This window comes from Equus przewalskii, chromosome 3 (assembly GCF_037783145.1).
Source record: "Equus przewalskii isolate Varuska chromosome 3, EquPr2, whole genome shotgun sequence".
Taxonomy (NCBI): domain Eukaryota; kingdom Metazoa; phylum Chordata; class Mammalia; order Perissodactyla; family Equidae; genus Equus; species Equus przewalskii.
Genome location: NC_091833.1, coordinates 100,215,728 through 100,242,102, shown reverse-complemented (window position 1 = coordinate 100,242,102; position 26,375 = coordinate 100,215,728). Strand labels below are relative to the sequence as shown.

General features: G+C 44.7%; 1 protein-coding gene and 1 long non-coding RNA gene across 5 annotated transcripts in view; one reads left to right on the top strand and one right to left on the bottom strand.

Annotated features, from left to right (window-relative positions):
• The window catches only part of PPARGC1A (PPARG coactivator 1 alpha), a 609,701-nt gene extending 594,542 nt beyond the window's left edge, over window positions 1–15,159 (bottom strand). For 2 of the 4 annotated variants that reach the window (XM_070613065.1, XM_070613067.1), the window contains exon 1: window positions 14,538–15,159. The gene's annotated coding sequence lies outside the window, so the exon portion shown is untranslated. The remainder of the gene's footprint in view (window positions 1–14,537) is intronic. The other 2 variants (XM_070613063.1, XM_070613066.1) reach the window with 2 other exon arrangements.
• Window positions 15,160–17,002: 1,843 nt separating this feature from the next.
• Window positions 17,003–23,950, top strand: LOC139082349 (uncharacterized). The gene is made up of 3 exons (XR_011538255.1): window positions 17,003–17,612; window positions 19,412–19,525; window positions 23,269–23,950. It is a non-coding gene; the product is annotated as an uncharacterized lncRNA (long non-coding RNA).
• The last annotated feature ends 2,425 nt before the right edge of the window (window positions 23,951–26,375 follow it).

Sequence of the window (26,375 nt, the reverse complement as noted above, 5' to 3'; positions counted from 1 at the left end):
GCCATAACTGATGGACCAAGGTCCTGGAGAGGATGGTGGTAAGAGCGAGAATGATATCCACAGTACACATGCAAGGAAAGATGGGGGTGGAAAGATGGAGATTTCCAGACATGAGACAAAAGGTTGAGGGAATTTACATTGGGTGACCATGAATCCTCACCTAGGAAGGGAACCAGTGGTGGGCGGGAGAGTTGAGGGCAGTGGGCAGAGTTTGGAGTTGCAGATATGGACAGTAAGTGAGCTTGATGACCCATACAAGGCTTGCTGAATAGCACTGATGTTGGGGACAATAAAATTATGGTCACATTCTTTAGCATGACTGTGTTTTTCCAACAGCTCACATGCAGAAGCAAACAAGGCCGTTGGTTGGACTACCACAGGACTGGGATTTAGTGGACAGATACAGAAGGGCAAGAGATTAAGGGCTTTGAGGTTTTGGCAAGAGAGTGGTTAAAGTGATGTATCATGGGCTCTGGGTTGGCTAAAAAAGGAGCAAGGGACAAAGTATGAACTGGGAAAAAGACAGAGTTGTACAGGGCCCAGAGATCTTGGAAATAAGTAGGTGAGGGAGCAGAAAGGCTATGAGGCTATAGTCATATATGATTATACTAGAGTTTAAGGTTCCAGAAGCAGAGCCATTCCGAAGGATGAGGCCAGGGTGTGGGCGATGTGACTGGGCTGCCAAAGCGTAGTGGGGGGAGGTAAAGTGTTGCAACTCTGAAGCTAAGCCACTGGGTACACCTTCCATGCAAGGGTTTCTGAGCCAGGTGCCTGAGCCCTCAGGAGACAAGGGGAAGTGACAGGAAGAGGATAAGACGGCCAGGAAGAAGGGTGGGATATAGTCTAGGGAAATTTCACTGGGGCCTACAGGAATCACACAGATTTGTGTGATAGTGGTAAAGTCAAGTCCTGGAAGCAGCAGTGATCACAGCTCCTCTGGGCCTAAGAGGCATGGACAGATGAACAGCCGCTACCCCCCAAAAATGCACTTCCTTAGGGAGGAATCAAATTGCAGTAACGGCAAAATTTGGGGAAAGGGAATTTATATTGTTAATGAACCAAACATCCAAAAGCACTACTGAAAAAGCTGTGAGGGGGTCAACTGAGAAAGGAAGTCGGGGAGCCCAAGAGAAATGAGAATGACCTTCATTGTGGAACTTCATTATCATCACTTTTGTGTAAGAGTTTATATTTTCACAAATATCTCTAAGATTTGTCATGTCTGGGTCCAGACCAGACCAACAACAATGATGCATTCGTATATAGTCAACATTCCTCTTCTCTTGGAATTATCTCAGGAATGACAAGAGATGCTGCTTAGAGCCCAGACTCATTCCTTGTTTTGAAGTTTAAGTAGTCCCATGAGTGGAACAAGAAAGGTTTTTCTCTGTGTAGATCTCAAGAGAACGTGAGCCGGTAGGTATCTGCAGAGATATTATGCCCTGGAAAGAAAAAAAATGCTCATCCAATAGCCAGAGTTAAACTCTTGACACAAACTGTTTGCTTGGATCCCCTGACTCACGTTATGTTCTAGCAGACCTAAGACTGTGCAAAAAATGAAAAACAAAAGAAGGTCATCATTGTTCTAAGTATGACCTCTTGACTGATGTGGTCATTAAAAAGGTTTATTTTGAAGTTTTCAAATGGACAGAGGAAATACTGTAATATGAGGATTCATTTCATAATAGGCTCCATTTGGTACGCTCACATGTACCTGCTGGAAGTGTAAGTTTTTGCATCTTTTCTGAGAGACAATGACAACAAAAGTCTTAAAATTTTTTATGGCCTTTAACCCAGCATTTCCCCTACTGGGTATTATCCTAAAGAAATAACCATAGATATGCACCAGATTTAGTCAAAATTGGTGACAACCTAAATATCCAATATCTAGGAGAGGGTTAAATAAATGGTCCTAAAAATCATACAATGGACTACTACAGAGCCATTAAAAGGGATATAGAGACATAGGAAATATTGCACGGCAAGCTGGTTAGGATTTATTGGTCTAAAATCAGGTCATAAAAATACTTACATGTGACACTAATTTAAAAGTGAAATATGTAAGCCTAGAAGAAAGACTGGAAGGATAGATATTAAAATATTATCTGTGATTATCTTTAGGTGTTTGCATTATGTATGGTTTTGATTTTCCTCTTTTCTCTGAACTCTTCTAAGAAAAATTCCCAAAACAAAAATGCTATACTCTGTAATAAGAAAAATATAATAATATGCTTTTATCAGTTTCCTGGCATCTGACATTCAAAACAAAGCCCTAGAAAATCAAATCTAAATATATTTTTTAAATTAAGTGGTAAATACAAAGGAAGAAAGTATTCCTTATACCTGAAAATGCAGAATAAAAGAGGTATTTGTCCTAATTGGGGGAAAAACTCCGTTTTTAGCAAATGTCCTTTTGAGGAGGTGCTTTAAGGAATGCTCCCGCCCCTCTCTGTTTGGATCTTTTTGGAATTAGGGGCTGATATCTTTAAATTCCCAGAACGAGTCAAAGGTTATTTCTCTCCTCAAATGAGCAATAAAGATTTTTGTTAGCATCTATTTCAAGCCCTGCACTGTATTTAATGCTGTGGGGTTGCAAATAATGTTAAAAAAGAAAACCAAAAAAAAACTCAAGGCATTTATAAATCAACTAAGAAAAAAATTGTAGTTATTTCCTCTAAATACAATAGGCACCAAAGAACACATAAGAACCACTAGCGTTTAAGCAGTGTTTACTATTTATGAAGGCTTCTTACATACTGTATATGCCCCAAATTTGGCATTTTCCCAAAATTTTCCAGAAAAGAAGGATATTCAAGTATTTTCAAAGGATACATTACAGGACATTCTCATATTACAGGACATTCTCTAATTACCTTATTTAAACAACTAAGTAACGCTTGGGGCAGACTCATTAGCCTGGAATGACCTCAGTCAATCTTGTTTGGGATGCTTTGAGAGGTCACTTGACAGAATGGGTTACAGAGGAAGCAAAGAGATTTAATACAGATTTAGTCATTGTTTTGGAGTGAGGCTGCACAATGCAAATGTTAGATATCATTGCAAACAAGCATTTTAAAAATAATTACATAAATGAGTATAATGTACACTTATTTAACATTTACTTTATTTCTGGGTCTGTGCAATGCTACTATAATAGAAAAAATGGTTTCTCCTTCCAGAAGGCAAATTCTCCTTCCTCGATAATGATAATGACTAAGAGAATACTTTACAGTTTTCAAACACTCCCAAAAATATCATCATATTTGATTATACTAGCACAGTAAAAGAATGAGTATGGCCAAAATTTTGGAAAAAATGAACCAGTTCATACTTGTAAACCAAGAATCAACCCGTTGTTTTCTAGCAACTTGTTCTTTAAGACCAGTTTAATTGGGGGAAATAATTTTTAAATTATTTCTGATGCAACTGTTACTAGCAGGGTCAAAAAATCAATTAGCAATGGAGTCCTACTGCCTAAAATAACAGGCCTTTGATAAACTTCGTAAAGATGATTCCATTCCCTTTTACAGTTTTTTGGGCTGTTTTCACAAAGCTATGTAATCCTTTTAGTTTCACGTCACACAAAGAAAAAAGTACAGGATTTCATTAGCACTGCTGCACGGGCCTCAGAGTACGTCCCAACTTCAGATGTTATTTCACTCTTAGTTTGGGTGACTAATTGTAATCCAGAAAAAGTTTAGTAACCTAGTAAAGAGCAATAAGATCCCAAATAAAACCTTCTATTTGATTTACTAATTAAACTGTTCTTTTGACGTTCTCAACAGAGCAGATTTTTTTTTTTAAGATTTTATTTTTCCTTTTTCTCCCCAAAGCCCCCTGGTACATAGTTGTATATTTTTAGTTGTGGGTCCTTCTAGTTGTGGTCAACAGAGCAGATTTTAAATGACGCAAAGGTCTTGACTTTCAACTAAGTTTGAAAGTTTTCTTGCTGGCTTGTGACAGAAGGAACAGGTGAAGCAACTCTCTTACCTAGATTATTAACTCACATGATCCCAACTCTGCTAGCAACTTCCCTGTGCTAAGTAAGAGAGAGGAAAGAGGACTGTCCGTGAGAGAACCAATGACTCCAAGGGAGAAGGTAGCTTCACCCTCCAAAGGCCCTACTGGTAAATTTCCAAAGTTGAAACAATGAGTAGGGTAGACCTCGCCTCTTAGCCTGTTCTTCTCTTTTTTTTTTTTTTAAAGATGTTTTTAATTTTATTTTTCCTTTTTCTCCCCAAAGCCCCCAGTACATAGTTGTGTATTTTTAGTTGTGGGTCCTTCTAGCTGTGGTATGGGGGATGCCATCTCAACATGGCCTGACGAGCGGTGCCATGCCCAAGCCCAGGATCCCAACCAGCAAAACCCTGGGCCACCGAAGCAGAGCGCACAAACTTAACCACTCAGCCACGGGGCTGGCCCCGGTTCTTCTCTTTATACACAGTCTTTCTTTTTCTTTCTTGGCACTTCACGCAATTCAAAAGAGATGATGATGGACGGATAGATGGATGGATGGATGGATGGATGGATGCATAGACGGATGGATGGACAGATGGAAGGAAGGTAGACAGATGATAGACAGGTTGATATGTATACATATATTTATGTATATAGATACAAAAGGCTTTATATGTACATCATATGTATCATGTGATTTATATCCCTCCTACTAAATTAAAGCTCCTTGAGGGCAGGGACAAGCACACTGTAGGTGCTCAATAAATCTTGTTGAATGAAAAAAATAAACCACAACAACAAGCACCAGCCTTCCCAACTACTCCTTGACAAATTCCTGCCCTGCTTTCCTTTTGTCTGAATTGCCCATTCTGCCCCGTTCCCACCCTCATTCTCACCTACCCAAATCCTCTCCATTTTTCAAAGCCCTAATCAAATGCCACCGCCTTCTTAAAACCTTCTGTGATTCTTCCAGCCAAAAGTAAACTCCCCCTTGTCCGATGACCACAGCACTGCTACCCGCTGCTTTCTTAAAGCTCTAACCTTTCCCTAACCCCCTCTTTGTAGAGGTGGGGCTCCACTTGTAACCCACACCCATGTTAAAGGCAGCACACTTTACTCCTCTTTGATTCTCTTCTGTCATCTATCGGTTCATCCACCTGAAGGCAGCCTAGCATGGTGGTTAAAATATATGGGCTTGGAAGCCAGACACAATAGATACAAATCCTAGCTGTACCACTTACCAGCTGCATGATCTTGGGTAAGTCCCTTCACCTCTCTGTGCCTTGGCTCCCTCAGTAGTAATAGGTAACCTGTAATACTAATAACAGTACCAAGCTCACAGAGTTATTTTGATGACTAAATGAGTTAATCCATGAAAAGCACTTTAAAAGGCTTCTAGAGTGTTATAGTAAGTGTCTACCACATGGATTCTATTATTATTGACTCGATATAATTTATTGAGAATCTCCTATGTGCCAGGCACTCTCCTAGGCTGCCACATCAGTAGGGACTCTATAAATATTTGAGGACTGACTGATAAGACCTAATATGGACTCTGCCCTTTATTAGTCAATAGCAAACGTCTCTCCAGGGCCAAGGTCTCATTTAATCCTTACGACAATTCTAGGGGATGGATGTCATCATTTCTACTTTTATGCAGGAGCAAATGGAGTCCCTTCTGCTCTGAAGTGCTCTCCAGCACCTACGTGATGGGCGAAAACTCTCCTTAGTGCTCACCTCACAAGCCCTCCATCTTCTAGAGACTTTTTTCCATTCCCTCCTGCAGCTCCCTCGACTTCACACAAGGCATCTTTTTTAGCATCTGTTCAGCCTGACTCCTGTCATTAGATACATTCTTGTGTGTTTATAATGCACCACTGATTTGTTTCAGACTAAATCGTGGGATCTAAAAATAAAGTGATGTTGAACATATTTCTTTGCATATTAACTTTAAAGAAATGGATTAATCTCTTAGAAATAATCAAAAATGAATGATCCACTCAGCATGTAGCAGTTACCAAAGAAGAGAAAGAAAAATTAAAAAACCTCAGAGTCCCACTTTTCCTCCTTTATCCTTTCTAAACTTATTAAGTATAGGCTTCATAATTTTTCATTTTAAAAATTAAAAGGTCTAATGAGCCTATGGTAAACCATCCATGGTCTTCCCTGGGGATGCTTAAATGAAGGCAGGATTCATTTATTCTCCAAGTCAAATTCTCATTTTCAAAAATGACATTGCAGGATTGTCCTCATGATCCGGAGAGATGGAACAAAGAACAAGAAATAAAGTGACACATATAATGGCATAAAAGTTGTTTTCTGAAATTTCCACCATTTATTCCATACATCTATTCCATCCCACTACAACAGGCTAGGCATGATGAGGGATCCAGAACCGAGGGAGACATGGTTCCTCCCCGCAAGGAGCTTCCTGGGCACTATGGGAGGAGAGACTCACACCAACAATGACAATACCAGGTGGAAAGGGTTGTGGGAGGGAGAACGATGGGAGTGGAAAAGAAAAATTAACTCTTGCTGAAGTAAAAATAAGATGTGTCTGTTTGATAAATCATTTAAAATGTTTCCCCTTCAACAGATACTCAAACCCACTCATTCTGATGACTTGCTTCTTTTCTTTCTTTGGAACCTGAAACACTCTCAAACACCAGCCCTTGGATGTTTATCTTAAGCCGCCAACTAGATTTGGTGACAGCGTTTTATTCAATTTAATATTTTCCTATTACGCAGAAAGGGTTACATACACAAATAAACATACATTCTGGTGGCAACACTAAATAATGAGGAAGCCGCAGTTTATAAAATGCAGCCATTCCACGCCACATTTCATTCTGCTGGAGGGAGGGCGACAGTCGACTGTGAACAATTACCAAATTGTCAATGGAATTCAATAAATGTTGTTTAAAAAAACTAATTATTTGTTACAATAACCAGCTACTACTGCCACTTTGTATTTGGAGGTTTGTAAACTACTTCCATTTGAAATGTAATTGATTCCATTTTTATCATTTGTTCAAGTTTATGTGGTTGTTCTCATCCTAAGAGATGATAACATCTATTTTCAGCAAATTATACATTATAATTCCTCATTCAAAAGCTGTAACAGAAAACAAAATGCTAATTTGTGCTGTAAACGAAACTACAGAATCATAATCATTCATTGTTAACATTAGGGACTAAACTGCTACTGGAAATAATAAATTGGAGCAAAATGTGGTAGGGGTTTTGGGTTAGAGTTTTCTTTCTTTCTCTTTGTGTCTTTTTGGCTTGTTTCGTTTTGCTGTTACACAACTAACACACTTTCTAATACGCTTTCAGGCAAGAGATTACATGGATGTTTTGTGTTCTCCCAGATATAAGCCAGACGGTCATTTTGCAGCTCTATACCACAAATCTACAGGAAGATGTGCTCAGAAGGCAATCAGAAGGGCACGCTAAAGAGGGGAAGCATACGAGAACCACACACTTGCTTTTGCACATTCATTAAGCTTCCACATCTATGTTTCTCCTTACATCAGCAATCACCCGCCTCCCCACAAACATACTCCCCTCCCCGTGCCTCTCCTGGATGAGGACGGCTCTGCAATACTTTCCTGTCAAGGTGAGCCTTCCCCCGTGACAAGCTCCTCCTCTGCGTCAGGGACGACACGAAATAAACAAACAGAAATCTAGTAACTTTAATAAATCAGGTCAATTCTTATTAACAAAAAAATAAGGGCAGGAAGGGATATAATACCATACCCTGGACACTCTGCTTTCCTTCAGTAACTATCTTCAAGCAAAAAAGATGGGAACATCATTTAATGGCATTTTTTCTTTTCCTTTTTTTTTTAAACATATAATCCAAAAGAAATAAATATTTAAATATAATTGTTATATCAAAAATATGAATTCTTTGAAGAGACCAAAAAGTCACACTGCCTTCTAGAGTAAATCACTTTTCTGCTGCCCTTTTATTTAATGCCGTCTGCTGTCCACATTTACCTCTTCACTGGCAAAGTGTGATCATTGATTTCCTATGGTCTCTCGGGAAGGAAGTTCTGCTTCCTTGATGATGACTACAAAGGCTAGGTGACCCCATTCTCATTCCAATGCAAACCCTGCACTTTTGCATTTCCGCTAGGGCCACAGGAACGTGAAACCTGAGAGAAACTCTTTGCCCTCTTCTAGAGACTGTCTTGCTGTAACTACTGACATTTAATGTTTCTCCTCCCCTCCTCACAACTATATTTTGGAAGATCACAATATAAGGGATGAACCACTAAAAGGTATTAGTTCATGACGGACATAAATGTTAGGTGCATGATTCAGTACAGAAGACACCTGTTATAACACGGCCATGATGAGAAAGGTGTATTTTGGACTAAATCGCAAACTATATACAGCGCAAACCCAAAATGATATGGGTTTGCTTATAAAATGAGAATGAGTTAATGCCTTAATATATACATATATATATATATGAGATGGGGTTTTGATGCATCTGAATGATTATTTACAACAATTATATTTGATTTACATATACAATATTTATATAAAATAGGTGATATATTTAATTACATAATAATGATAATTGTTTATCCTATTCATGTATCTTAAAATTACATTTCTTTTGTAGAGTGTTATTTTACTGATACTCACATACATTTGGAATGAGCCCTCTACTAAATCATAGTTATCTGATGTTGGGAGCTGACAATCTGAAAACCTTGTCTCTCTCTCAAAATGGATCAACCATTCAAACCAAAAAGAATGGTAAACTCAAACATTTAGTCCATCACCAAGAAAAAAAAAGCATCAGGTAGTTACGGATGATTTCACCAAAACAGAAGACTTCATGTCATTTACCAAAGAGAAGTATATCTGGTTATATATATATAAAGAGGGAAAAAATGGGCAAACAAAGGAGTTTGTCACTATTTCATGAAGGTGGCAAATGAACGACATCATCACAAACTTGGTAGGAATGTACTCGCGGCCCCACAACATCTTTATGCTATACTGGAGGGCAAGCAGAGTGTGGCCAGGAACAGGAAAGTGGCATTCTGGGCTCTGAGACCAGACTGCCTGGAGGATATCCCAGTTTTGCCCCTAACTAGCACTGAGATCTTAGGCCAGGTACTTAACTCTCTGTGCCTCATTTTTTTCATCTACAAAATGAGAATAAAAATAAAACTACCTAACTCACATGTTGTCGTGGAGATTCAACGAGTCAAATACATGAAAAGTGTTTGGAACAGCATTAATAAATGGTAACTATTGTCCCTGCTCTTTGGTTCCCAAGTTTTAGGTCAATAGAACTTTACAAAGAAAAGTGAATATTTTCAAGCTGGTGCCTTAAGGAAGTTAGTCTTACTGGAAGACCCCCAACAACGCCAAGTTATTACAAGTCTCTTTTACTTTTTTATCTACCTAGGAGAAACCGAATGTTTGGAAAAATTGGGGTTAGGTGAGCTGGATTTATAGGTGGATTTCTAAAACTTATTTAAGGTAAATATATAGAAATGCACCTAAAAACTATTTTGCAGTTCATACAAACATCTTCAGGAAAAGAAAAATGTTTAAAACATAGAGAGGCCCAGTTTATATTCTTTGAACTTTCAGATATTGGCTTTCTAACAACTTGGTAAATGGAGGGTATTTCCAAGTCTTGGTTCATCTCTGTGGATCCAAACATTGTTACTACTTTAAGAATTATGAAATACCCAGGAAAGAGGGAAAACATACTGGATTCTTTATAGTACTTGGACTGGACGGAAAAGAAGTGTTCCTCAGTGGGCTGCTTTCTACTTGGGCTATCCATACTCATGGAAGTAGTGCCAAGCCAAAAAAAAAAAAAATAGTCAGCACAAGCTTTCAACAACTTACCCACATCCATTAATGATTCTGCATTGAAACTTCTATCCTGCTTGAAAAGATGGAGTACAAAGAATTATAGGTACTGGCTAACAAAAGTACAGGGCTGAATTCAAATAGTCACTGCCCACTCTGAGAAGATAGTGTGTGTCCTTATAAGGAAGCCATTTTATATTTCCAGTCTGGAAAACTGGAGGGAGTGGTGGGGGTGGGGAGAGAAAAAGAAAAGTAAAAGAGCAGAGTCGAGTGTGGTGGTAATGTCTTTTCAAAAACTCAGGTGAAGCCATCCAGTAGCCAAAGAAGTGGTCAATAGGGTGAATAAAGGCAGATGTCTGGCCTCATGGACACCCAAGCAGTCAGCTAATTGGCTCCATTTTTCACTCTCAATGGATTGATTCAATATCATACAGACCTGGCCTGCTTCGATTTGGGCTTACCCAGTGACAAGGAAGAAGGTGACCCAGGTGCAACCGGCAGGCAGTAAAGACCACTCCGAGATCACCTTGATGATGGAGACAGAAAGCTAAAACAACTCCAGGAGAGACTCACAGGTTGAAAAAGCACAACATAAAAAGATAAAGCTGGGTTTTGGAAGCTTGCACTACTGCCATCCCTAGGCGTGAAACTGTAAATTAAAGAATAGTCTGTTGTCTGCTGCACAGAGCCAAATCAGAGACATTTCACATACACACTTTAATTGGGGTTTTCATTCTAATTGAAGAAATAAATTCCACCTAAGCAGATGCTTCTCCCCCCCCCCCACACACACACTCTCTCTATGGTATGTTTTGCACATTGGCAAGTGGGTCCAAATTATCTGCAACATGGTCTATTCAGACATAAGATGGAATTTCCCAGTTTTTAGACGGGAACAGATATAGTTTCGGCTCTAATACACATTGGGATCTCTCCAAAATATTCACCCCATCCCACTCGCCGCCGCCCAGCTTGAATAATAAAATGTCACAGAATAACTAAAAACCTGCCAGTCAACAATGATTCGTGGTTGGGTTTTTCGTTTTTGTTTTTGTGTTTAGTAATGAATAAATGCCCCAGTTGTTTCCAAATTTCCAGGTCTCTATATAAAGAACTCCCATCTTCATTATTTTTTTCACTTGCTTGTTTATAACCAGAGGTGTCATAATCATGTTTCTTGTGAAAATGAAAGTAATCAAAATGCCTTGTGATTCCAGGAAAAGAGCTTCTTAGGGAGATGTGCCTGCCTCCTATTGATGTTGTAAAAAGGCTCCTTTTACATGGTATTAGATGTTGAGAGCACATCATATTGATCTGGAAATAAAAAGCTTGATTTTTTTTTTTTTGGTACAGTCAACGCTTACCTTCATAAGCACTTTATAACACTGGGAAGAAGGTTTTATTTTTAACTGAGGTAGAGTAAACAAATTATATTTGAAGAGCATTGCTATTTTTAAGGAACAGAGGATCTGTAAGCTTTTTGGCAGTCATTCAGGTAAAAATCATGAATAAGTCTCACTCTTTCAAATTTGGTCCAGGCCTCCCCAAAGCAGCCGTGCCCTAGTCCAGGATGAGATTCAAAGTGTTGTCTTTGTTTTTATCCTTCCTCTCTGTAGGAACAGTTAGGAGCAGCTTTCTCAGTCACGGGCCCACGTTCAAACGCTGAAAACGCAAACTGGAGATCAGTAAAAACCTAGGTCCATGCGCACATACAGTCTTCATCCCTGAAAACGGTGATATGGCCCCATTGGAAACCACAAATGCTGGTAAAAACGCACCGCCCGGCTGCATCTACCACCAAAGGTTAAGGCTTCTGTAGCACCTGAGGGCACCTTCCTCTAACGATGTACATCTCTCATTTGTTTCTGTACTTTATCTTAAAGTTCATACCGCACCACTGGAAGGAGAAATCCATATCCCAGATAATTTCCCTCTCCCCACCATACAGTTCCACTGCACTAAGAGTAGCACGCCACCCAATACCAGCCTCTGAGCTAATCACCCTCCACAGAGCAGCGCCAGCTGCTTTATCAGAAATTCTTTCCGATTTTCTTAGCAACATGAGTCTCCCTTTCCAGAAGAAAGATCTTGCCTTTGGTGAAAATGCTTTTCCAAATCAAGTCAAACTAACTTTACCCGAAGAAACCAACCGATAGTTTTCCTCTTTTTAAAACGCCACCCCTCCCTCTCTTGTTCTTTCTTCCTTTACTCCAGTCCTGCCCCGCACCCCTCCCTCTCGCCCACCTCCTTTGGTTTCCAAGGAGTTTGCACGTGATTGCCTGTCTTGCAAAATCCGGCCGCAGCCCTTCGCTTTTAAACGCACGCAAACGACTTGTTTCCTATCTCATTAAAGATGTTGCCAGACCTCCCATCGCTGTAAAGCTGTATCACTGCCTGCTTCCTCACACTCAAGTCTCCTTTCTCTCCTCCTCAGGAGGAAAACAAGTGCCCGAGTTTCGCGGCCCCGAGGTGCAGGTCGGAGGTGCGCGCCGGGAAACTTATCCTAACGCATCTGACTCCAGGACAGCGGAGCCCCTGGCTGCCAAGAAATCCCGAATCCCGAATCCTGGCCCGGCTTGTGCCAGGTGTGTGGTTCAAGCCTTTCCTATCCGTCTCGGTCTTTAAAGGCGAGCTGGGGTTGGTTTTTGACCCATCGACAATCACACACGCGCACGCACACACATACACACACACACAGAGGGGCGCGCGGACGCCCGCTCCTGGAGAGCTGGAGTTTGCCGGGCTGGAGGGGTCGTTGGCTCTCCGCAATTCGGAGTCGACGCGCGAAGGCAAAGAAATTACCCGGGCCCCGCTAGACGGGGCAGGGTGGCCTAGAGACGGCGCCCAGCGCCGGCCACGGACAGCCAGGGAACCCCCGAGTCCCCCAACTCCAGAGCCAGTTCGACCACCCCGGCAGTTCCTGCAAGTTTCTACTCACAGCGGGGCCTCCCCTTTCCCAGTTGCCTCTCCCCGAACCCGAACTTCACGTGCCTGAGCTGTCCTCCTGCCCCACCCGGGGCTGTGCGCCCTGAGAGCGGCCGGCGCGCTTCCCGGGAGCGGCCCAGACGTCCCCACCCGCGGCGGCGGCCCGGCGGTCTGGCCGGAGCTCGCCGCCGTCTCCCGCTGCTGCTGCTGCTGCTGCCGCGGCGGCAGGAGCCTCTCCAAGGCTCCCGGGCCGCCCTTATGTATTATCCACTCGGATGGCCGCAGCGCTTTCTGGAGAGCCCACGCCGGAGAGGCGAGGTCTTCGCCCGGCAACTACTAGTTAGACGATCTCAGTTTCTTGCCAACTGGGGGTGATGCGGGGCAGGCGGAGCACATTTTTCCGTTGTTTTGCTTGGGGCTTTGGCTTTTTTGCCGGGAGCTCGCAGGAGCGCGCTGCGCCCCGGGCCCGGGAGAGAGCGCGCCAGAGCCGGCGAGTGCGGCGGGCAGCCCCGCGAGCGGCCGAGGCTGGCGGGCGAGCTGGGGAGAAGAGATGCCGCGGCGGCTGGGCGAGCCGGGCCCAGCAGAGCTCTTTTCCTCGACACCCCACCCGCGCCGGCCCGCTCCCCCCGCGGTGCGCGCTCCGCCAGGCCTGGGAATCCCCCGCGCCCCGGACCGCCCACCGAGTTGCTGTGCCTTTGACCAATGCTCCTTCACCTCGCCTCCGGCCCCAACTTTCCCCAGCCTGGACACAGCGCGCGCGTGTATACACACACACACACACACACACACACACACACCCCTCCCTCGACTCCAGCTCCACTTCCCGGTGTAGTTTGGAGATGACAGATGCCTGTAGACTTTCACCAAACAAGCGGTGGGGGCAGCAGACTACAACAGTTATTTAATTAAAAGGCATTTTTCCTCTCTCTCTTTCTCGTTCTGCCTCCCAATATAGCTTTTGCACTCCTAGACCCTGAACACACGCCTGTCTCTCCAGGTTACCAGTGGCCCGCTAAGATCCATGTCCTTCCACGCCCCCCTTCCGGCGTCTACCCCCAGCTTCCCCGAACCACCCCCCACCCCAGTCACACAGACATGCACACCTAGAGGCCGGCGGCGGGGAGCGTCGAGGGCACGATGCAGCCGGACTGCATTGCACAGTCATCAAAGTTAAGTGTGTGTGTGTTTGTGGGGTGCTTGTGCGCGCCGGGGGAGGCGCGGGGTCATGGGCAGCGGAGCATCCACTCTGCCCCCCCTCCCCCCTCCGCGGGGTCAGCGGACGCCTCCACTTGAGATGCAGCCATTTTAGGGAAAGAGGTGGCTCGGGGCCCGGGGGGAATGAAGGGGGGAACAGTACGTCGCGGGGGACTCGCAGCTCCGCAGCCCCTCGGCGCAACTGGAGGGCGGGCAGGCGCCAGGCGCACAGGGGCGCGGCGCCCGCGGCGACTTGGGGAAGGTTGCGCTCGAGTTCCCTGGTTTTGCCTGGAGTTGTTCGGGGTAACGTGCCGGCTCCTGCCTCTTTCTCGGGTTCCCGCTGGGCTGGGAGGTGATAGAGGGGAGGAGGTGTCGATGGCAGATTAAGCACGGGAGGGACGCGACAGACCCTGGAGACTGGAGAGCTAGTGCCGGGGGAAGGGGGGGGGACACCTCCTCTCGCCGGTTGGCACTGACCCAGACAGTGCGACCCACTTGGCCCCCCAGCCTCCCCACCCCCTCCCGAGCTTCTGCCTCCCCGCCGAGTGCCAAGTGAGCGCGCGGCTGGGGGCACGGGGCGCGACGCCGCCCGGCACCGAGCCACCCCTTACCTGGTTGGAAGGGGTTTCCCAGGAGGAGCCGTAGTTGTAAAAGAAGGAAGAGAAGAAGGTGTCGTCCGACAGCCCGCAGCCCGCCATGCTCTGGATGCAAATAAAATGAGGAAAGAAAAAAAAAGGCACACACAAAAAAGCAACCCAAAATTTTCAAAATCGAATTAAACCGATAAGCGAAGAAGAAATTCTCTCGAAAATAAAGAAAAGGAGGGGGAAGGGAACGGAAACTCTCGGCGGTGCTCCCTCTCCGGGTGAGGAGGGATGCTCCGGCCGCCGCCGCCGCCGCCGCCGCTGCCGCCTTCTCAAGACGGTACCTAGAGAGGTTCGTCCTGACTTGGGCAGCCGCCGCCGCCGCCGCCGCCTGTGCCGGCTGCGTGTGTGCGCGCGTGTGTGTGCGTGTGCGTGTGTGTGGTGTGTGCGCGCAGAGCGAGAGACCGCAGGGGAAGCGAGAGGGCGAGAGAATGAGCGAGCCGGGATGGAGGGCGCAGAGGCAGAGCGAGCGGGCGGGCGGGCGTGTGCGCGCGGGGGTGCGTGCGTGTGTGTGTGTGTGTGTGTGTGTGTGTGTGTGTGCGAGCGTGTGGCTGGGTGTGCGTCTGTTTGGGGAGCTCACCGGAGAGCCGGGGCCGTCACGTGGGCGCGCTGACTCCGCCGGCTGCCGGGGACAGCCTGTACTACAGCCCCGGCCACTAAATCAGCCCGCGCCGCCAGACCTTTGCAGCCCCCCCGGCCGCCGGCCTCTCCCCCAACCCCCGGCCGTGCGTGCCCCGGGACGGCAGGGGACGCGGGTGCAGTCGCGGGCAGGTGGGTGGGTGGGGAGGGGGTCCCCCGAAGCCTGGGAAGGGGAAAGAAAGATGCCAGCGGAGACGTACAGGTCCCCCGCTACGCCCCGCACCCTCCTGGCAAGCCTTCTTCCCATCCTTTTTGAAGATTTTTTTTTTTTTTAAATTCCTAAAATTGCTTTCCCGTGCAGAGACCCCTGTTCCAGCCACGGGGAGATTATTTTCACACAGTTGCTATATCTCGATTTTCTTTCTTTCCCGGTGCCCCCCGTCCTCCGCGCGCGCGCACACGCAGGCACACACACCCGGGGCCGCCTCCTCCCATCCCGAATGCAAACCCACTTCCTTCTGCCGGTTGGTGTAGTTAAGCTAAGTCGGTGCTACATCAAACTAGGCTAGGCTGAGAGAAGTGGAAAGTGGATTTAGGGGACAATACTGCCCCAGCAGGAAGAAAGGCTCTCGTTTGGCATTCTGTTGATTTAACAGTTTAAAACGAAAAAGGATTTTGTAGCTTCTGCACTAAAACTCAGGCCCCTTGAGTCACAATTCTTTAAATGGAGCTATTCTCTTAAGTCTAATGTCTGTTGTAAAAATGTAAACGGATATCATTCCTCCCTTCCCCTCAAGATGGTATTTTAGGACCAAACCTTTCTCTCAATTTTAATAATTTATCATAATAAACTAATAAATAAATTAAAAGGCCAAAAGTTTTTCCTGCAAAAAACCATTCCTTACCTGCTTCCCCCAACTCTTTATACAGATATTTATAGTGAGTAAAATTCAAATCAAAATTGGCATATCTGTGTAAGATGCTCCCATAAGTATTTCAATCCTTGCAGGAAAACTTGAAACAACCTGTTATAGGCAGTTTATATTATTTTCTTTCTGCATCCTTTTTCCAAATGTTGCCCATTTTTATTAAACCGATTGTGTTTTTCCAAGAGTTCACACTTCCTCTTGTAAATTCCCCACTTGAGGTCGAAATCCTCTGTGAAATAAGCATTTCCACAGCAACCCAGTGATGTCACGAACATTGGCTCACCGTTTCAGAGGGGAAAGAGGAGGAAAGGATCTCTCTAGAAAGACAGCTTCTGTTTTCTTGCAAATAGCATCACTCCTAGTAGAGATTCAGAAAACAGATTTCTGGCTAAATACCTGTTTTCTTTTTCTGAGATTGACTTATTTTTCAAAGATATGTCAAATGATCTTTTAAAAAAATAGGTCACCGTTCCCTTTTCTGGGTTCGTGAAGAATAGTGTTTCAAATCAGTGGTCCCTAACCTCCCTGGCCACTATGGATTTTAATAAAGGGGAAAAGGATTTTTTCCTAAAAACATGATGTCAAAAATAACACTGAGAGATGGAATTTAATGTACTAAATTCAGACCCAAATGATGCTGACTGACCTGGCTTTAAAAATACAATAGTTTTTAAGAAGTATTAAACCCACAGAAGTTCTATTGGTGATCTCACCGATGTTGAGTAGAGGGCTTCTCCTCCATCGTTAATTCTATTGTCTCCTGTGTCTCCACGCGGGGAGAGAGAAGAGAGGGAAGAATTCTTCATGCTGTCCCCAATATTAATCCCCCTGCAGTCCCACTCCTATAGATATTCAACATAAAGGGACTGGAAAATATAAAATTAGGCCTAGTGCCTGAAGTTTCTTAGGCCTCCTGTCTAAATAAAGTCCTTTAGATAATGTTTACATAAAGCACTACAGAAACTTAGTTTGTAAACTGCTTTTCCTATCTATTTTAGCTCAAGTCAACACTGTTCCTGCAGCCACCTGGTTTCAGCTCAGGTCCCGCTTCTACCACAGTGGAAGTGAATTCTGTCTCTGTGATCCCCTTTCCTATTTGTTGAATGAACAGATTTATTTCTCATGGCTATCCTGGAAGAATCAGGACTCTTTATCCCCATTTCACAGATGTGGAAACAGGCTCAGAGATGGTAAATAACCTTCCCGGGGTCACCCAGGTACAAAGTTGTAGGAATTGAGCCCAAACTTTGTGACCCACCTCCCTCTGTCAGCCAGATCTAACTGAGCACTACTAGCACTACTGTTATGACTGTTTCACATCTCCCTCCAAGAACAGAGGCGTGGTTCTACTCTCTGACTGCCCAAACTGGTGATAAGTATACGTTTATGAGATGTGTTCATGTAAGAAGTGATTACGTGTTCTCATCCACTCTTCAGGAGGATCCTGTTAGGAAGCTATTATTATTTTTGTTTTATAGATGAGAAAACTGAGGCTAAGGGAAAGACTCCTGACTCCCCATCCTACCCACAGCCGGTAAGTGGCGCAGCAGGGTCTTGAACCAAAGATTTCTGGCTTGTGGCTTCTCTTTCCCTGAAAGTTAGTCTGTCCCATCTCCACACACACAGGAGGATGGGTACATGGATCCACTGAGCAGGCCCCGGGCGTGCAGAGGCATCAAGGGATAGGGAGGCAGAAACAGGTGGAAAGAATCTCCTCTGTGCAACGAGCAGGGGAACATTTGTATAAATGAAGTCTGGCCTCCAGCCACAAACATTTGGCTCCCCTCAAAACTCCAGGTCTTTCTTTTTTAAACAGGGAAGGCCCAAAGAGGGCCACCTGGATAGACTTCTGATAAAACGCGTCCCTCTTTGCCCAGCCTGCCCCTCTCCCAGGGGCAGCCCTGCTGCTGAAAGAATTCTTCCTCAGTAGGTTTGCTCACCTAGCATGAGCACAGTAACATCGAGGTTTGTTTGCTGGTTCCCAACAACATAAAAACAAGCCACCCCCTCCACCCCCACTGGGGCCCAGAACAGATGGAAGTAGCCCCTTGGGAAGCAGAGGGAGCCGCCAGCTCATTGAGAAAAGATCACCCCAGCCACCTTGCCAACTCCTCGCTGTGCAGGATTCAGAAGTCTGAAGATGGAAACCCCAAACAGAAAGGCTTTGATTTCCAAATCCACTGTGGTTGGTTCTCTCAAGACAAACTTTCTTCTGCGTGCATTCCTGTCATATTGCCAAGTCACGATTTGTCACACTGAAAATGTGTGATTTGTTGAAGTGATATCATTCCATTAATGAGAAAATCCATCTTTATTCATAAACACTTTCTCCCCAAGAAATAAGTTTTGCATTAATCTCGTATTGGGAATTGGTTAATAGTCCAGATGATGCTGGGGTGTTTTCCTTTTTTATAAATGAGGTGCATTAACACTCTCAAACCACTAGGGTATCATTTAGTGAGTGGCTGCTCGGCTCTGCAGATGCGAGAGGCCAAACTGTTGTGGATGTGGATAAAAAATTATCATTTTGGCTAAAACTACAGATGGGAAGCAGATGTAATATACAAAGGAAGTAGGTTTCATTCGGTCTCCTTCCTTTATTAAAATAAAATCTGCTAATTTGTCTTGTTTGAAAAAAGCCCTCTGAATACAAACTTATGCGTTAATTCTAGGCAAAGTGAAAACCAATATCATTCCTGCCTTCAAGAAGTTTACAGTCTCAACCAAGCTCGTTTGGTCTATCAATTTTGTTAGTTGCCAATTTTTCTTTGTAATTCTTTAAAAATGTACAACCTCTCATCACAATTATAATTATGCTGGGGAAAGATTAAAATTAAGAAGTAGTAGTGAGACAAGGAAAAGTTGAGAGGGCAGAGGAATGGTACAAAAGAGGAAGACATGCTGTGAAAAGCAGAAAGAACAGGGCAGGAAGAAGGACGAGGCAGTTAGTGCAAAAAGAAGCTAAGGCAGAAAATGAGCCTCAACATAACTATGACAATAATAATAACAAACTTGGATTGAATGTTTATAATATGCCAGGCCTGATGTAAAGGGCGGGACAGTCTTTGTTCCTTTGGGTTTCCCTGAGGCAAGGATTGGAGCGCAAGTTGTTTATTTGGGAGGAGATCCTAGGAAACACAGGTAGGAAAGTAGGAGAAGAGAGAAGAAGTGAAGGAAAAGTTAAAGGGTACACCACTGGTCAACCAGAGCTTAATCCTACGAAGGAACCTCTGGGAGGGAGTGGAGAAGGCCCCATTCAAGGGAGAGGAGGCTGGGGTTTGGATCCTCCAGCTCCTCGGCTGAAGGATGCTCCCAGGTGTTGTTAATTCGCAGCATTCCCAGCCTGTGGCAAGCATGGACAAAGCGGGGTCTGGCAGCCAGAGGAAGTCCGCGGGCAAAGGGATGCAGAGGCTGATGTGAGAATCTGCGGCCATGTACGTGGAAATGGTAAGGGCTGTGGGGATATGGGTGGGGCACCAAGAGCATCTGCTACCCAAACATTAACTGGTTTCATTTTACAAAAACCTTATGAAGTGGGAACTATTACATTTCCACTTTTTCCCAAGAGAACACAGTCTAGGAGAGTAAGAAGTGGCATCTGTTGTTTTTACCCAGTTAGCATCAGTTCCCTCTCCTGGTAACAGCCCCCTGCTTTTCCTTTGAGAAACATTCCCTCCCCCATCTCAGTGATCTGACCTGACTGCCTCACTCCAGGGATGCACAGGTGACCCAAGCTGACCTGATAAGAGCTCCACCTCCGATTTTCACTGGAGCCATAGGGCGAGAGGTGTGCTCTTTCTGCCAGGAGAGCAAAGCTGGGAGGATATAAGCCTGGAGCTCTTCCAAGCCATGTTACTCCCACGAGAATGAACCCAACAGCTTGAGATTGAAGCCAGCCCAGAGGAAAGCCAGTGTGAGAAGCCAGCACTGAATATGCACCACAGATTCCTGACTTACATCTTTTGAGCATCTGGATCCAGCCCAACCTGAAGCTAGGCACCTCCCTGGACTTTCCAAGTGCATAAGCCAATAAACTCCTCTTTAATTATAAGCCAGTTTGAGCTTAATTCATAGAAGTTAAGCAACTTGGCCACGATCACACATCTAATGAGTGTGGAGATAATATTCAACCTCGAGTATCCCTAATTCCACATGGCACTATGGACCAGGTTCTGAACCAGCATGCTCTGAAGTGGCAGTTCACGTCTACCACAGGACAGAGCTCAGAGCCACGTCATCCTGCTCATTGCCTGGCCCTCGCTTGGAGCCTCTTTCCTGCCAGAAGCAGCTCCCAATTTAAGAGGACACTGGATCAGGGTACCTCTTGGCTTTATTTGAATTGTTTATTCCAACAAATCATTAAAAGTTCAGTCGTGTCTCTGCAAAGAAGATATACGGATGGCCAATAGACACATGAAAAGATGCTCATCATCACTAATCATCAGGGAAATGCAAATCAAAACTACACTAAGATATCACCTTACACCTGTTAGAATGGCAAAAATATCCAAAACCAAGAGTGACAAATGTTGGAGAGGCTGTGGAGAAAAAGGGAACCCTCATACACTGTTGGTGGGAATGCAAACTGGTACAGCCACTATGGAAAACAGTATGGAGATTTCTCAAAAAGTTAAAAATAGAAATACCACATGACCCAGCCATCCCACTACTGAGTATCTATCCTAAGAACCTGAAATCAGCAATTCCAAAAGTCCCATGCACCCCTATGTTCATCGCAGCATTATTCACAATAGCCAAGTCATGGAACCAACCTAAGTGCCCAGCAAGTGATGATTGGATAAAGGAGATGTGGTATATATATACAATGGAATACTACTCAGCCATAAAAAAGGACAAAGTCGTCCCATTCACAACAACATGGATAGACCTTGAGGGTATTATGTTGAGTGAAATAAGCCAGACAGAGAGAGATGAACTCTGTATGATTCCACTCATAGGTGGTGGTTAACATATAGACAAAGAGAACTGATCAGTGGTTACCAGGGGAAAGCGGGGGGGGGGGTGGGGGGAGGCCACTAGGGGTGAAGTGGTGTACCTACAACATGACTAATAATGATGTACAACTGTAATTTTACAAAGTTGCTAACTATCATAATCTTAATAAAAAAAAAGTTCAGTCATGTCTTAATGATGGTCACTTGAAGAAAGGCCGGAGTGGAAGTGATAGAAAGTTTTAAAAGAAAAAGAAAACAGGGAATTAAGACCTTCAGTTTTTTGTCGGTGGTGGTTTTTTGTTTTTATGAGTCAATCAGGCGGTATTTATGGACAACTCCTGTTTTAGTCAGGACTCTTGGTTGCCAGTGCCAGAAGCCCCACTTCACTGGCTGAAGCAAAAAAAATATTTGTATATACATGAACTTTATTGGTTCACCTAAATGAAGAGACCACAAGTAGGGCTGTCTTCAGGCAATGCTGGATCTATGTGAGGCTCAATGTCAACAACACAGTTTCTTGGTTTTGCTTACCTTTGGGTTGACCTCGTTTTCAGTCCTGCTTGGAGTCTCCAGCAGTGCCTGGCTTACCTATTCCTTTTTACCAGTGGTCCAACAGAAAGAGAGTAGATAGATGCCCCTCTCTCTCAACAGGCCTAGCAAAAATCCTGACATTTCTAATCATTGGCTCTGATTGGGTCATGTGCCCATCTTTACACTAATGATGGTAGACAGTGGGATGCCATGCTCTGATTGACCAGACTTAGTCACATGCTTCTCCTTGGCTCTATTGGTGGGGTCAACACCACCAAAGCATGTGAACTGAGACTGGTGAAAATATGGTTCCCCAGAGGAAAATTGGGACACAATCTGGTAATCTCCTGTTTGTGGAAAAATGATTGGCTGTCAAGCAGGCAAAAAGCACAGTCATTCACATTGATGGACACTGCAGAGGACACGTGGCCTCTTTCTTGTCTTTAAGAAGCTCCTACTATGTTCAGAGAAGAGTAACACTACGTGTAGAACAACAAAGAAAATATATCATAATAAATGACATCAATTGCAGGCTGTCATTTGCAGGAAACAGAATTCACTTCCATGCTTTACAGAGATAGTCTCAGGTAACTCATATAATTCCTGGGAGAGCCAGAGAATTGGGTTTGGATGCTACAAATAGGAACAAAACAGCCAGAAAAAGAAGCTGCAAGACAGAAGGGACTGGACACCAAAAACTGTACACCCACTGCCCGAGAAGAACAAGAAGACTTTGCCATCTCATTGGCCAGAAGATCTGATCTCCTTAGCAGCCACTATACATTGCTTACTTCCGTCTGTAAGTCAGGAGAAGATGTGTTTGCTCGGGGGCACCTTGGTCACAATGCATGAGCTTACTTGCAAAGGCGTCTGGGAAATGTTGTTTTCGGCTTTCTAGCCTCTAAGTGCCAAAGGGTTAATTAGGAGGTGTTGCAGTGGATACTGGGTTAATTTACAGTATCTGCCATAGAGCAGATTACGGGAGTTCAGTGGGAGAGATGTTGATAGGCTGGACTCAGGATCCGATCACCTGTCACACTGGTCTATCTGATTTGGCTCTGACATTTACTCAAAAATTAGAGGATGGAGACGCCAGGGGATAAGATGTTCACAGAAGCCTGTACCCTCAGACCCCTTCTGGACCATCCCTGTAAGTCCTGGCTGCCATCTGAAGACAGATGATGGCACGTTGTGTTTGTCTGTGGGAGGCAATCAGGAGGAAGTCTGGACCATGTTGTATGAAGAGCAATCTTGACACCTCCCTCCCTGTCAACACCCGTGTGCAGTGTTTCCATCCCTTAAATACTTCCATTCTCTCCATTTCCACTTCTCACCCTAGGCCAGGCTACTTTCCTCTCTTGCCAGGACCTTATAGCAGACTCCTGACAGGTCTTTTTACGTCCATTCTTGCCCTCTACCAGCCATCCTCCACCCTGCAAATAGAATAATCTTTTCAAAGCACAAATCTAATCATGGCTTCCCTTCCATGGCTTCCATTGCTCTTTGGATCAAAGCTCAAACCCTTAAAACAACCCCTTCCAATTCCTCCAATCTAGTTGCCCGCCCCCAAGCCTCCCAAGTCTGACACAATTTTCTATGACCCCATGTGGCCTAAGAAGCCTCAAGAACCCCCATGATCAGATTCCTACCGCATACCTCTCCAATCTCATCTCAAGGAACTTTCTCTTCTTCTCCTTCTCACAGGTCTCCAGGCCCACGCGCGGCCCCGGTGCTGCCCACACGCCGAGGTTCCAGAGACATCAGGTTCTTCCACATCCGTGTAGCTTGGCTCCTATTGTTCCATTGGCCTGGAATGCCTTTCCTACCCTTTCTGCCTGGCAGAGAGACCTTCTCCAGATCTAGCTTGGAAGTCACCGTTTTGGGGAAAGCCCTTTGTAACTGCCCCAGAGGAAACTCCTTGCATCTCTCCTCCCCCTGTTTCCACACTCCCACTACCCATTTCCCACGAGCTGGTCTTATTCACTTTGATTTTCCCCACGTAGCACCTACTCAATGAAAGTTGACTGAACAGGACCAAATAAACTTAAAAATAAAAAAAAGGCAATCCCCCTACACAGAAAGCAGTAATCAAATGTGCTCTAAGACCACCTTGGGACCTCAATTAATGTGCTTTTCTCCTCCTGAATCCTTGCTTCCAAACCAACAGAACCTGACAGCCCGAATTAAATCATTTATCTTTCTAGTTCTCTGCCTTCGCTCTAACACTAGTGAAATAGCCCTGATATTTCATAAGAAACTGACAAAAGCTACAGCCCAATACCTTGACTTTATCTGGTTGTGTAACTCATATATCCACAAACACAGGAGAACCGTTCATTTCCAATCCTCCCTTTACCTCGGGCGAATTAAACACCAAATTACCATATTTGATCGTTCTGTTTTCTCACATAAACCCTAAAGGGCCTGTGTGTGTGTGTGCATGCACGGGCACCAACCACATTATTCAGCTCCATACATGAATTACACAGTGCAAACAGCCTTAGCAGTGAAGAACACAACCAGAAATGCAGAAAACTTCTGCTAAATGTTGTGTTCCAGTTCCTTCTACACACGGTAATGCCTTTTGATTTAGAGTGACCTATGGGTTTCCAAACATGGGCCAGCGAGGAGACAAAGACCATTTCTACTCTGCCCTGGATAATTAAATACCTAGATGAAGTTTTCTCCGGTTCTGCTTTCAGAGCCAAACAACGCTTGTTTGCATTCTATCATCATATCTAAACACCCACAGGCCGGGATAATTTACCTTTGCTGTTCTATCTCCAGAACCGCATTTAAGCATAGCAGAAGGGCCTCTGCTTATGAAGCCTGCAGTATTTATTTTTCTTTGATGAAAAAATCCTATTTATGGTCCACTATTTGGAAAGGGATAACATGGATATAGACACTCAGTAGATGACTCCTGCATCAGGTCTATGGATTCAGACATCTGTTTTTCTTCAAACCTTTGTCTCAGAGCTAAGTAGTCACTAGAGAGGATGGTTTGCAGGCAGCTTCTACCAGCTTCCCATGCTGAGGTCTGGAGAGTGAGAGGGTGTCAGGGAGAGCCAAGACGGAAGGCAGGTGGTAGGGAAGCCTGAGAGACAGGGCCCAGCCTGTGGTTCAGCCAGAGTTTCTCCAGCTTGACCATGCACATGAACCACTGGGGATCTCGTCACAGTGCAGATTCTGGCTTGGTAGAGCTGGGTTGGAGCATGAGAGTCTGCAGTTTCTAGCAAGTTCCTGGGCAATGCTGCTGCTGCTGGCCAGGGCCCCACAATTCAATAGACAAGGCTTCAGACCTCAGGCTCGGAGTCAGAATGGCCTGGCTGGGAACTGCATCCTTGGTAGCTGGGCACTCTTGGGCAAATTACTTGACATCTCTGGGCCCTGGATTCCTTGTCTGTGTCTGACGAGAGGATTAAATTGTGTAATGCATGTGAGGGGTGGAGTGTAATGCCTGGCACGTTATAAAAGCATTTGGTAAGTGTTGCTTTCTGTTACCTGCTTCAGAATTGAGACCAGAACCCACCTCCCCCACGCCCCAGAAAGGGTGCCTTGTCCGTTTTATTATTTTTTAGTTTAAATGACTTTTCTTCGTTTTATTTTCTCATCATGCAAAGTAGTACATGTTTGTTTAAAGAAAGAAAGAAAGGGAGGAAGACAGGAAGAGAGATAAAGAGGGAGAGAAGGAGGAAAGAACAAAATAAAATAAGAAAAACATCTCTCCCAGAGAGATCATGTGACACTGCGGTCTACGTGCCTCCAGTCATATAGTCGCACATATTTTAAATAGTGGAATTATAGTGTACGTACCATTTTTCAATCTTTTATTTTCACTTGATACATCACAGGAACAATGGACACGATAGTTGTCTCATCAACAATAACAACAGTGCGTCTTCATTAGGCTCTCACTGTGTGCCAAACACCCTCCTCACACACAGTAGGTGCCTTAACTCATTAACTTTCACAATGACACTTTGACACAGACTCTTACCGTCCTCGTTTTACAGACTTTAAGAAACTGAGGCACAGAGAGTATAATTGACCCAACGTCGCACAACGAGGAAAGGGAGGATTCACGTTGGAAACCAGGCCGCCTGGAGGCACAGCCTAGGCCTTGAATGTCTATGTTCCGTAGCCTTTACAGATCATCCCGACACGCTGTTTCATTGCCTGGTTTTTTCCCACTCACCATATCATGAATATCAGTCCACGCCATTCCATATTTTTGCACATCATTTTGGGGGACTGTGTGGTGTCCTGTTGCCTATGATTACCTCCATTTTACAGATGAGAAAGCAAGGCTTGGATGCTCATGAAATTGGTGGGCAGTAAGGGGAACACCATGACCCACCTGGGCACCTCGGCTCTGTCACCTGACAACACCACCTCAGACACAGAGACGCTGAGCACCTACTGTGCGCAGGGTATTTGCTGGAGAATGGATGACCGACACTATTCTTACTGCTGTGGAACTTGCTGTCCAGTGAGTTGAGCCATGCAAAAAGTAAGTAAGCAAATGCAAAACAAGATGATGTGAGATTTTGATTTCCACCTGTGCTATGAGGAATGGAGGTGGCAGGGGTCATTTAGGAAGACTGAGGAGGTAAGATTTGAAGCGATACCCAAATGACAAGAAGGAGGTAATCACACAGTAATCTAGAGTCAGATTTATTTAAATCTCTCAACATAAAACAAAAGCTTAAGGTAGCCCTAGGGAATGGCACCCAGAAGTATCATTTACCTACAAAATTCTCATACAGAACATGTGAGAGAGGGGAAGAGCAAGCCTCGGAGCCGGAGGC